Here is a 13,449-nt window from a genome sequence, read left to right as displayed (position 1 = left end):
CAGGTCTCCTGGATACATGCAGCAAAAAGCTGTAGCTTTTTAATAAGTGTTGATTCAAGATTAATGATAGTTCTCTTGACATTTCCTCTCTTACTGACTGCAACAGGGGCCTTTTTTTTTTTTCTTCCCATTTGCTCTTTTTCACATAACCTCTCCATAGCAATTAGCTCCTCTGCTTACATTTAAAAAAAAAAAGCACACCAAAAACCAGAAGGAAGATATCTAGTGTGATTTAACAGCTGGAAAATAGCAAAACCAGCACCAAGCAATCAGGTCTTTTCAGGACACCAGTGATCAAAAGACCACTGTTGAGAGACTCTGTAAAAATGTAATTTGCAGTCAGTTGTTTGCAGGAGACATAAACCTTTGCACTGTTGAAAATTAGAGTTAACTTGTAGGAAGAGGAAGAAAGGATAGATCACTGTATTACTCACCCCTCACATCTTGCACTGGCTGTGGGGATGCTGAAAACATTAGGTCAGAAGCCTGACCACTGCTTTCTCCAAACTCAACTCTTCAAAATACTGGATGGGACAGAGAAAAGGGGAAAAGAAGTTGATCACTAAATGCAATACTCTTCGTCTCATCTCAGGAAGAGGCTACACACTTAAGTTCAGTTTTAATATGAGTAGTTTAACACTTGCATGCAGAAATATGACTTTTTCTTATACAAGGAAAATGAGAAAAAAGCCTTTATGAATTACAATGAAAATTCTTCAAGCGTAGGTGCTTTCTTTGATCGCTGTGGAATCAGGATGACTAGGAGATTCATGGAGGGCACAAAAATAGAGGGATATAGGAAGCACCAGCAGATTGTCAAGGCTGTTCTCTAAAGTGGCCTCATTATCCATATGTAAAATAAGAATCCTGAATATGAAAAAAGAAAATGGGATTATTATAATAGCAGATCCTTAGTATTCCACAAAAATCATTCTTCCTCTTATGATGGTGGTAGAGCAGAACATTGTCTCAATCTTTCTTGCTTATACCCCACATCAACTGATTAATAACTTCTGTTAGATTTTGAGCAAACAAGAATGAATCTTCTTTCTGGAAACTGTCTTTTATGCCTTCATTGATTGTTCCCAAAATTTTGACCACGAAAGGATGCCAGCTCCTCAAAGGATGAGCAGAGAATGACAAACCCAGTATCTTCTAGACAGACCCATTATAGCACAAGGCAGTATCTTCTCCACACTGCTGTCCCCCTTCTAGTGTTTGCCTGAGGCGTTCCACAGGCTTTCCGTCAGAGATAATTACGGCTGTCAGAGGAATGAATAGACAAAAATGTTCACAGGGCCCACGCTCTGGGGGCGGGGAAGGACAGGTATCGTCCTCAGAAGCAGGAGAACCTTGTCTCTCTGTAAAGAGAGATCTCATACAAAACGAAGATGAATTTTCCAACAGAAATAATAGCACAGAGCCAGGCAGCCGAGCCCTCATTCACGTTTGGTTCGATAACAACGTTAAATACTCAGCGATTCTCACGCAGACATATCTCCCCGCTCAGGCCTGAAAGCGCTCTGGTACGACTCAGAAATGTTATCTGAGTTACAGCTTTTGCAAAGCTGAAGAGAACATCTGTGCTACCTGGTCCAGACTACTAGAAAGTTATTAACAGATGCAAGTCAAAAGAATCACTTCGAGAGGCCTATTCGCCTTCAAGCAAACAGTTTCATTGGTGAAACTGCTTGTTTCACCAACCTCACGGACTGTGGAAACAAAGAAGCCACTGGCTACTAAATGCATGCTTTTCCTGGCGTACATACTGTCAGCTCATCTTGTCATACATCTCTTTTCACATGCACATTTTACTTTCATAAGCTTTGAGACATTACAGATTACTGGCTTTATCCAAAAAACTTTGTACAACATTTATAAACTCAAGAGGAAAATTCAGCATCATCCAGACTATGGGTTATGGGTTTTTTTCACCCCTAGAGAAATGGAAAAATGGCATGTATACAGGCTCACAAGTGGTGGGAAGCTCTCCAGAAAGATGGAGTCTGGAGACTAATCCAAACCTCTTGAGTTTTCAAGAAAATATCAGACCAGAAATCTCACAGGAATGAACTGGCTCTGGAGATTTCTGGCAATTCCTCCTCCTGACCCCACCCAAAGCTGAAAAACAGCCACAAAAGCAAATCTAATCTTTTTCACAGTATTTTTCAGTATCACGGTCTGTGTAAAGATTCAGACGAAGTCCTTGCTTCATCTAAACTGCTCTTCCCATCCAAACATTGCAAGGACACATATTTAGCCTAATTGCGATGGTCGCAGAATTACTCTACTTTTAATTCCACATGGAAACTAGAAGTTTGATCCTCTGTATTTTCGCAATGCTTCCTTCAATAAAGGCCAATTGCTTTTGGCTAGCACAGCAGTCAGCTTCTTCCATTAACCTTTATTCAAGCCAAAACACTTTGGGTGTAAGCGACATCGAGTTCCTGAGACAATGACGGCCAGAGAAATACCTATCATGAGAGTGGAATCCGAGAGCTCTCCCTTAACTCCAGCTGCCTTGTCTCTCCTTGACATCTTTTCAGTCTTTGAATGCTTTCTGCACAAGCCATTACACCCTTCAACACTTCTTCCAGGAAAGCGCACACAATTCCAGGAACCCCACGCCTCAGGTGAATAAATAGCAATGACAAAAGCAACTTTCTACTGGCAAGGCAGGAGACAATGTTGAAACTTTGAGTCTCTATACACAAATGCAGTAAAAGCTACCGTGAAGGCCAATATTTCCCAAGGAAATCAAATATCAATGCATGGTTTGGATAGGAGATCTTCTGGAAAGAGTAACGAACATGTCTAACCCTGTATACTCAGCAAAATCTGATCTCACAGCCTGAGATCATTTGCTGGCTCCAAGTCACATCTGGGAGTTACTCCTAACACAGCGGGAAGAGAAGTTGTTTCTAGGGAGATCCAAGTTCCACTTCTAAATCTCCCTATAAAACAGGAGCTTTTGCCATTTAATACTGCAGGTGCCCCCTCCCTTTCTTTTTTTTTTTTTTTTGATGAGGCTTGTGGTGGCCTCTAGCGGAATATGGAACAAATGGTATAAAACGGAAAAAAAGAGGAAGGCATGTGCAGCCTCCTACTAAACTGACCAGGCCTTCAGCTGTTCATAGCTGAATCCAGTGGGGATTTGTTTAAAACTACATGTACTTGCTAGTAAAGGGCTAATCTCTGTCCCCTAGCCTGAGAGTGATCCATCAATTCAGACCACTTGCAGCACCATAATGGGTCATCCCATAATGAAAAACCTATAACACAGTTTTTATATGATATTTTTGATGTTTCCTGATGTTCATCAAGTTGTCAAGTCCACAAGAACAGTACCCCTTGTTTTGTTTCTGCCTTTCTGCTTCCTCAGTAGAGGAGGTGGATGCAGGTTGTAACTGGATTTGTTTGGAGCCGCAGCCCAAGATCAGCCTGGGATCACAGCAGGCATGTGGGCTGTTCCAGGGCAACAGCTAGCCCAAGATTTGGCTTCTGACTTCAAGACGCATGGACCGATCGTGAGTGAATATACTATTTGACTAGAGTTACAATTCCTTCCTCCCCTCCACTTCCTAGTAAGCCCTCACACTCATAGAAAATACCGGGTTATTTATCCTGCCACTCCTCAGGATTATTCTAATATGGCTTTTCCATCATGACCTTGCATGCTTTGGACTTTCCACAGCTCTTTATTACCCTGTGCAACTTCTCCTGCTGCAGAGGTTCTTCTGCATCTTGGCTAGTGGCCATGTGTTGCTCTTGATCCAAAGGAGTGCATTGCCCAATGTTTAACATTATTTTTTTGTTTAAATGACATCATTACTAAAGCACTATTTAGAATTGTTGCTCTCCAGACCTTCTTCATCAACTTTTTGCAATCACCCCTTCCAGCAAAGTCATATACTAACCTGCTGCCAGGAAGGTGGCCTCATATGTATCTTGTCTGAGACTGGAATGCCACTTACTTGCCAGAAATCTTCCCATAGCACCTCTGCTCTGTCTTCATACTATAGCTGAAATCAAGGCCGCAGGATCTAGTTTGACATTTCATTTTCTTAATAACATTTGCTAACAACCACCTAAAAAAACTTCTGTGTTCTGGGTTTCCTCCATATGACATAAGGCTCATGGATTTCTGGACCAGAATTGAGGAGCTGTTTGAAAACTTCTGTTTGATCATAAATCAAGTTCAGTAATTACCTTTTTACTAAAAACAGCCTCAGTTCACAGTTTCCAGACTCCACGATGGGTTCGGAGCGTTGCCATGAGCCTTGCTCAGGGTCCAGGAATTCAAGCAAACTCCACTTTCATTACAGCACCTGTAGCAGCTTCTGCAACGTGAATCTCCAGTGGCACCACTTGATAATTGCTGGTCTGCGTGACACTGAGGGAAGAGCGTGAAGGACTCCTTATCTCTCTATCTTTTCAGAGCTCTTCCAGCACCTTTCCATTTATTTACTCACTGTCGCACCGGCTGCCTTCCACCGTGGCTTGCTGCCTTCTCACACAGCCCATGAAAAAGCCAAAAGCAAAGGCTAGCTGGGTAGTTCAGTTGGAAGTGCCGTTGAAAGCCTGGTAGAAGGCAGATTGGATCAGGTCCAGAGAAGGTCCCAAGGCATTGCCATCAGGGTGCTGCTGCTCCCAAGGCAGGCCAGTGGATCTTAAATCATCCAGCCTGAGGAAGTCTCAGTAACCAGCACCACCAGGCTGGGGTGAGAGAATTACTCCACCTCTGCCCTGGCTTAGCAGCTGAGGAGCAGGTTATGAAACTGCACTGAGAAAGGGAACAGCAACAACCCTTAGCAAAGGAACTACATGAAACACTCCTTAACACCAATCTGGTGGTGGGAAACCTTGTTTCGAGCAAGTAGGGGCAAATCCACTGGATTTTAAGCCACTGTGTTTAGGAAGTGGGTGGCATCCTGGCTTGTATTAGAAATAGTGTGACCAGCAGAAGTAGGGAGGTGATAGTCCCCCTGTGCTCTGCACTGGTGAGGCCACACCTGGAGTGTTGTGTCCAGTTTTAGGCACCTCAACATGAGAGAGATCTCGAGGTACTGGAGCGAGGGCAGAGGAGGGCAACGAGGCTGGGGAAGGGCCTGGAGAATAAATCCTGTGAGGAGAGATTGAAGGAGCTGAGACTGTTTAGTGTGAGGAGGAGAAGGCTGAGGGGAGGCCTCATCACTCTCTACAACTACCTGAAAGGACACTGTAGAGAGGTTGGTGCTGGTCTCTTCTCACAGGGAATTAGTGACAGAACAAGAGGGAACGGCTTTAAACTGCAACAGGGGAGGTTCAGACTGGACATGAGGAAAAAAATTTTCACAGAAAGAGCGGTCAGACAGTGGAATAGGCTGCCCAGGGAGGGGGTGGAGTCACCATCCCTGGATGTGTTTAAGGGTTGTTTAGATGAGATGTTGGGGGATGTGGGGTAGGGGAGAACTTCGTAGAGTCGGGCTGAGGGTTGGACCCAAGGGTCTTTTCCAACCTGAATGATTCTGTGATTCTGTATAATCAACTGAAACGTTCACTCTCAGGAGTACTGTTAAAATCTGGGACCCCACTGTCCTCTTGATCTTTTCCTGTGCTGTTTGATGAAATTCCACCACTGGCCTGGGTACATTTCCAAGGAACTCATGACTTCTGGGAAGGCATTACAAAGCTGCACTGTAACCATTCATGACCTGTGCTCAGTGCTGGCTTGGTTCCTCCTCAAATCCACAGCATTCTGCAAAGAAAACATTCTTTCCACTTCAAATAAGCTTCTCCATCCTGAAACCAGTCTGGTTCAGGCACCCAACCTCTCCTTGCCCTGCACTCACCCCCAGACATCAGAAATACAGGCTTTCTGATGGAAGGGCTTCCATGATGGCAAAACAACTGCAACACCATCTAGATTTGGGTTTTTTCAGGCAAGAAATAAAGTAGAAGCAACTGTTAATATTCTGAGCCTTACCTATAGCTGCTACTGTGAATGTGTGGAAGTTCTCACACTCATTGTTTTCTGAACCTTTAATATTTGCAACAAAAAGATAAGGCCTAGCAGGTGAATTTTGTGTTCCACATCAAAAGGAACTGAGATGTCCTTGAAAAAGCCAGAAAGGATAATTCTTGAGAGCTGGAGACCAGAAAATGAAATGGTTCATGTTTCAGGACAAGGACCTTCCTGGATGCAGGTGTTTAGCCCAGCAGGAATCTGAAACACCCCTGTTAAGTCATAAGTCACATTATATGGCTAAACACACATTCTTACATGCATGTTTAGATACCCCCCTCAGCAAAACCCAAAGGGCAACACACCTAATTATTGGATTGCTTACATTATTTCATTTTTAAGACAAGTGCCAAATTAACAGACTTCTCCCACAGCAGGAAGAAGGATTTATTTGGAAGGATTTACTTTACATGTAGAGAATACAAGTATGTTATTCACTTAAACAAAAAGCAAAGAAAAAGACAGGGTGGGACTCAAAAAACACTGTTTTTCAAATGATTTTTTCTCTGAAGATAGTCTTTACAAAAACAACCTCATATTTAACCCTGCGCATGCTGCCTTCCCCAAAAGTTAAAAACATGTCTGTAAAGCAGTAATGCTTTGAGGAGAAAGCAAGCTGTTACCACATGAGAAGTCATGTTGCTAAAACTCAACGTATTTATAAATTTAAATGAGACACCAGGGATAACCTGAAAATTCACCACTCTTCTATTTTCCCCACTAAAACAGAGGGAGGAACACCAGTCCACAAGATTCAAACACACATCAAAACCCTTTGTGAAGTACTGGCTTTTACATTATACTGAAATAACCTCACTGCTTCTCCATCTGCCTAGGATAACTGCCAGAAATTAAAACAAAGAAACATGTACACTCTTTGTAGTCAATCAAGAGCTTCAAAATTTGTTTTTAAGCTCAGATACAACAACATCTGGTTTGAAGAAACCCCATTTAAAGAAACGTTGATGCCCCTTTAGAAACTGAATATTTTTAACAAGTCTGCTCCTTCCAGAACTCCTACCAAAGACAGATTTAATAGGTAACAAGATACTCTCAAACATCTTCTTGAATATATCCATCAATTCCAGCAAACCTTTTTCTTGGATTTTATAAACTATGCCTTTTTGCTAGCGATCTCTAACTTCTGTGGCCAGTTAAAGAGAAGTAGATCACCTCACATAGTACTTTTGCCACCGAAAACCTGCAGAAAGCCAGAAGCTCTGTTCATAAAAAGATCTTTCCCCTACATTAGTTCCTTGAATTCAGATTCTGTGCTAACGTGGCATTGTTTAGGATGAACACACACTTCAGCTATTTTCAAGGAGTGGGAGTTAGAAAGGAGTTTAATACATTTTTGGAGAGAAGGATTTCAAATTTTATACTGAAGCAAAGTACTTTTAATTAGCATTTTAATATTAAGTTACCTTTTCACAGTTTATTAGTTTTTAGTATCCACTTAGCTTAGACAGTGAAAAAAAGCTGGTTTATAGCACAGAGTTTATAGCTAGTTTCATCCACTGGCTTTCATATACTGCTATTATCTTTTTATGTCACTCATCACCCTAATATCTAAGTACCTTCTTCATTCAAGATCACTGAAGAAATGTCAAGATCTTTTCCTTCATTGTTTTAAGTTACCTACCCATGACTTGTTTCAGGAATACTTTTTATAGCCACAATCAAACCTGCAGGTAAATCAGTCAAAAGGGAAATATTGCACACTTTCTGGAAGGATAAAAGCATTGAGACTCTGCTGATAATGAGTAATAGCCCTTTTCTGTGAATTTTCTGTAGCACATTACTTGTACTCCTGAAATCAAAGCTGGGTTGCATCTACTGTTGCACTTAGATTTCTGGGACCTTAGAGAAATTCTTACATTTACACAACAATACTTTTCTGATACACTTTTAGCTTGTGAAAACATTCTATGCATTAAAGGGCTTTTAAAAAATGACCGTTCAACCTAGTACCACTTGACAGAGATCTTTTAATGTGATGTTAAAATACCTGTCATATAAATTTAGGCATTAAGACTGAAGTCCCTAAAGCAATAATTAAAAAAAAGTCTTTATTTCTACCTTACTCAAAACAGCCCTCTCTCACAGCATCACTGTTCAGATCCCACAAAGCAGCATGCCCAGCTAGTGGTGCCTCTGTCTCACCACGGCTGGAAGTAAAGCTGTACTGGCATTAGGGATTAATAGACTGCATATCCTTAAACATACATGCTGCATTACTTTCAATCTAGTGCATATTAAGACTGTGCTTTTTAATTCCACAAGAGCCCAATAAACCCTTCAATATTTACTTAAGGGGATTTTATGGTCCTCTTGTTTCACAAAGGCATTTATATGAGCTCTGATCTTACGACATTTGCATCATCAGCCATTAATTTGTGAAAATTAAATAAACAAAAATAGCTCCATAACCTTCTTCTCCACATGCCTACTAAATGCTGCAGTATTTGTTGGTCCAGCAGTAAGAGATGGAACAAAAATACAGCCAGCCCAACCGCTCCCTGTCCCGACACTACTACAGACATTCCAATAGGAAAAAGCTGAGGAAAGAATATGAAGTTCTGGGAAAAGATCCATTTTAACTCTTAATGCTTATTATCACATTTTCTAAGGTCTATAAAGCTTTTTAAAGATTATATGGGATGAAGGAAGCTATAGAAATGTTATGATCCCAGAAGATCTTCCTAAACAAAAGGAAAATGTATGTTGCTAGGAACCTGCGTCAAGCTGTTCTTTTGAATTTTTTTTCCAGCTCTGCATTAGCTTTCCTTCTATGTCCCTCTTGTGGTAACTGAGAAGAACTGTAACATCTGCAATGGAATACCTAATTCATAGCCTGAACAATTTTTTGCTTTGTTGCTGCATTTTTGGTGCATTTTTTTTTAAATTAAAAGAAATTCTTTTATTGAAATTTTGTCATTGTAAAAGGGACTAGTTTTTCTTTAAAAAAACCCCAACAACAGGTATTCTTTTCTCTTCCATGTACTCGTACTCAGGCTAGGTAAACTAGGTAAAATCATACAGAATTTTCATCTGAAGATTTGTTTTAGCGAAGAGGCGAGCAAAAGGAAAAACAGAGACACACAAAATGAAGAACTTTTAAAACAATATGAGCTACCTGAACATTAAACAACAAAGAAATAGAGATGTGAAGTGGCAGAGCAGATAATAAAGTGATTAAATATGCATAATATATTTACTGATTGCATTTATCACTCTACAATATGTTAATGTATTGCTACAGTACTTATTATATAGCTACTTCACCATCAGATGTGTAATGTGTGAGCATCCCTTAAGCATTCTTTGTCAAGAACATCTGATTTCTGCTTCATACTCATTTCCCTCTAACCTGAATTGTTTTATCCCAGGATAAAAATACACTTTTTTTTTTTTTTAAATCCAACCCTGTCAATTGAAGTAGCAGTTTTGCAAAGAGTCCTCACACTCAGTTTGATTGGCTCTGGACCCCTCACGTCACGATGACACTTTCTAGCACTATCTCCATGGCTTGGAGTTTGCAGAGACCAATCAGTTCACTCCTTCTCATAACAGCTTGTTTTCAGCCCTCTCTTGTGCAGTCCTGAGTGGAGGAGGTTATCAAATCCCAGTGCTAGTGTGTCTTGGAATTGAAATGAGTTTCAAGGAAATTCCTCTGGCAAAGCCAATTATTTTGAGTGAGGACTGTTATTTCTACCAACACTCAAACTGCTGTATGCATCAGTTTTACACTTATAATCATCAGGAACCTTTATTATCACCTCTTCAGGATAATCACCTTAAACTTTTTAGCTCATGGAAGCAAGCAGAAAGCATCCTTTTTAAAATTAAATTCACCCACATTTGTTCTCTTGGATAGCTTCTTATGGCTAAGTATGTCCTGTGAATTCTAGCTTCTAACTATGCATAAAAATGGTAAAGCAGCAACATTTTCAGAGAATGTGTTCCAATTTTCTGAAGTGTTACCTTTTTAAATTTCATATTGAATGCACAACAGTAAAGACCAATGAGTCAGAGTGCCATCTCTCCGCATTAGCCCAGATTTAAAAAGAGAAAACTTTCACAAAATACGGCTTACACAAAAAATATTGTCTAGGAGCTTTGTAGTGTAACCTGCATATGTGCCTCCATGTTCATCTTTAAAAGCACCAAAGTAGTCCACAGTTTCCAGCATGCAGTGAACTACGATTAAGCAATAATGGCATGAAATTCAAATGTACCCTCTTCACCAGCCATGCCTCTATATTGGTATAAAGACTAATCACAGCCTCCATTTTTAAACGCAGTAACCAGGAGCCCAATAGGCCACAATTAATTCCCAGTTTGATCCCTCGTCTAAATACATCAAAGCGACCTGCAGGCTTTTACTCACTCTGGTTTTCCTTCTGCGGTGTGTGACAGGGGAGCAGCCCCCCCGTGGGGTGGGGGAGCTCCTCGGAACCCTCCAGCTTCAGCACCTCAGACAGCAGCACCATCCTGTCCCGGAACGTGGCCAAGGGTCCCTGGTGCCTCCATTTCAGAGGAAAATTTACCTTCTGATGGCGTCGTCAGCTAAAGGCCTGCAATTTTCAGCGAGTTTTCCAAAGAACTGCTCTTTAAAAGCATTGTTATTTTCTGTATTGTGTAGGGGAAAGCGAAAGAAATCCAGCAGCGCATCAAAACTTGGATCGGTTTCCAGAACTTCTGAGGATTCTGTAAACCAGCCAAATGTTGCAGGTACGTTCAGTTTATTAAAAAATGAGTGTTCTCACCAAGCAGCCTACCTGGTTTTATAAACTTCTTCTTCAATTCTGCTTTCATCCTCAAGGATTTCATATTTTCTCACAGTTATGCTTTCCTTTGAACTACAAAACAGTCAATTCCTGGTTTGTTTTCAGAAAGCACCGCTTTAGTTCACCCATGGATGCTTTCCAACCAAACTTCTGGTGGGTTTTAATTCAGTTGTGTTTCACCTTTAGGAATCAAGAGTCTCAACATTCAAACTGTCTTGTAACACTTATGTACGGGTATACGCTGACTTCTCTTGACGTCACCATGTTAAACTGGAGCTGATGTGACAGGCATAATTCAGCAATCAATTTTCCATTCTGCCTTTTGATTTTAGTGGCTTGTTGCATTAACCTACTTTAATCTGAATCCTGAATTAGGATACATTTATGATAAAATATTGGTACAGTCTACTCTTCCTAGAGGCTTAAAGCTAAAGATTAATTCAAACAGTCTGTATGCAGAAGTGATGACTCCTGTATTCTCTTTACTTGTTCTTTCCCCTCCTTTATTTAGTGCACAATATTCCTAGGACAAGGATGCTTTTCAGTCTTCATCTAGATCTTTTCAGCCTAACAGTTGCAAATTGGTACATGGTGTTTCAGTTCCAGGCTTTATCCTACACCAAAAGCAAAAATAAAATTAAAGTTACTTATAAAAGAAGATACATATTTGCATCTTATAGCTGAAGGCTTTAGTAGGGAAGAGGGACTGAATATCTAGCCTTTCATATCAATGCTTTTCAGAACACACAGAAGTTATCTTAGGAGACATTTGTTGTGCGCTAATAAAAGGATGTTGAGGGCACTCAAATCCAAAACTTTGTTTATTTATGGGTAGAAACATGTGCTAATCACCTTCTCTGAACAACCCAGTCATTCACCTTCCCTGACCCCGGAGAATCTCCGTGGCCAACTCCACTACCCTCACCTCACAGCAATTCAGCTTTCTGACTATCACACTGTTACATTAGGTATTACCGACATAATAGGTATTACAGCTAGGGCAGGTATTACTATAATACCAGATCCTTCTTAATCAACATGTCTGTCTCAAAACACTTAAAGCCCCTGTGTAACTCCCTTACCCGGGCTATGCCTCTGTGAGACCCTACGCCCTCGTTTCCAACAGGAACACGAGGCAGGGAGGCCACCGAACCAGCGGCTGCAGCTCCAGGCTCACAGCAGCCACAGGGGGATAAAAAGCCCCACATTGCCTCCACAGGGGCAACTGCCACCACATCTCCCCTCACACAAACCTGGTACTGATGCCTGCGAGCAGCTGGTGCCTGCAAGCTGAGGCCTGTAACAATTAGTGATAAGAAAAGCGTTCCATTATACCTTAAATATTAAGAAATTGGTTTACCAAACGTTTAACTTTGTATTTAACAAGGCCTGAGCGATTAAAATGTACAGAGAAGATATCCTAACCTTGAGAATAGATACACCCTGGCAGAAATGCTCAAACAAGGTGGATAAAAAAGAACATCTTGGCCAGACAACAGAGTTGGGAAACATCCAAGAAGAAGAAATTGTCCTCAGAAGACTTGTGACCATAAAAGGGAACAAGGAATAGGGGGCTAACTCCCCAAACAACCACCGACGACCACCTGAGACCCCCGTGCACGCATGGCGTAGTTTTGCAACGCCAGCATTACGTAAATGTAATAGATAGGCAGAAAGGTGGAGACTTCTTGGAAAATGTGTGAATATTCACATCTTTAAGGTATATAAAGGATGAACTTTTGGTTCAGTGTATGCACATTAGGTGGAACGATCCCCCGTGCACCCAGTGCTGCAATAAAGAATGCCTGCTTTCTAAAACTCCAAAATGAGTCTTAGAGAGTTCCTCTGCTGGTTTTTAGGGTGACAGTATCACCGCAGGGCTCCCACCGCCCCCACAGAGGCCGCAGCCTCCACAGGGCCCATCCACCCCCACAGCCCCCCCAACCCACCAGAGCCCACCCTCACCACAACCCCCCCCTCACCACAACCCCCCCCCCCTCCCGTCGCCTCCACAAGGGTCCACAACCACCACAGCCCCTCAGCTCCCTCCAGCCACCCCAGCGCCCTTCGCCACCACCAGCGCCCACCGCCACCTCAGGGCCGAACCGCCACCTCAGCCCGCCACCGCCTCCGCAGCCCGCCCTTCCTCCTCATCTCGAAGACCTATTGGCTGGAAGAGCAGTCAGTCAAAAGGCAGGCTCCGCCCCTCCCCGCGCGGGCGGGGGGGGGGGGAGCGCCCCTGACAGCGACCCCCGCCCCGCCCCGCCCCGCCCCGCCCCGCCCCTCCCGCCAGGTGGCTCGCGGCGCCTCCCCCGCGCGCCGCCGCGCGAACCCCTTCGCGCCTTCCGCGGGAGCTCCGCCCCCGCCGCCCGCCCTCCCCAGGTGTGTGCGTGCTGCGTCACCCCTCCCACGCGTACGGGGCGTGCTGGCGTCGGCGTCCTCCGTGCGCTCCGCGTCACCGCTCCTGGCCTGGCGCGCGGCGGCGGCGGCAGCAGCGGCGGCCGGACGGTTCCGCTCGCAGCGCCTCGGGGCTCCCTCCTCCGGCGGCGCCCGCTCCGCCGCCTCCCTCCGCCGTTGGCTCCGGCCGCGTGGGACCGCCCGAGCGGGGCGGCCGGTAGGCTCGTTTGGTGGCCGGCTCGCGCGCGCGGCCTGGTG

At 43.2% G+C, this 13,449-nt stretch overlaps 1 protein-coding gene across 12 annotated transcripts in view; it reads right to left on the bottom strand.

Annotated features, from left to right (window-relative positions):
- Positions 1–13,363, bottom strand: part of COMP (cartilage oligomeric matrix protein) — a 39,532-nt gene extending 26,169 nt beyond the window's left edge. For 8 of the 12 annotated variants that reach the window (XR_012621081.1, XM_074808443.1, XM_074808435.1 and 5 more), the window contains exons 1-3: positions 12,048–12,579; positions 10,395–11,408; positions 435–524 (exon numbers count right to left, since the gene is read on the bottom strand). The gene's annotated coding sequence lies outside the window, so the exon portion shown is untranslated. Of the gene's footprint in view, positions 1–434; positions 525–10,394; positions 11,409–12,047; positions 12,580–12,887; positions 12,916–13,211 lie in introns of those variants that run through there. The other 4 variants (XM_074808436.1, XM_074808438.1, XM_074808437.1 and 1 more) reach the window with 4 other exon arrangements.
- Between the last annotated feature and the right edge of the window lie 86 nt (positions 13,364–13,449).

This window comes from Strix aluco, chromosome 29 (genome assembly GCF_031877795.1).
Source record: "Strix aluco isolate bStrAlu1 chromosome 29, bStrAlu1.hap1, whole genome shotgun sequence".
Taxonomy (NCBI): domain Eukaryota; kingdom Metazoa; phylum Chordata; class Aves; order Strigiformes; family Strigidae; genus Strix; species Strix aluco.
The sequence above is the reverse complement of the archived record's forward strand: the minus strand, read 5'-3'. Positions and strand labels throughout refer to the sequence as shown.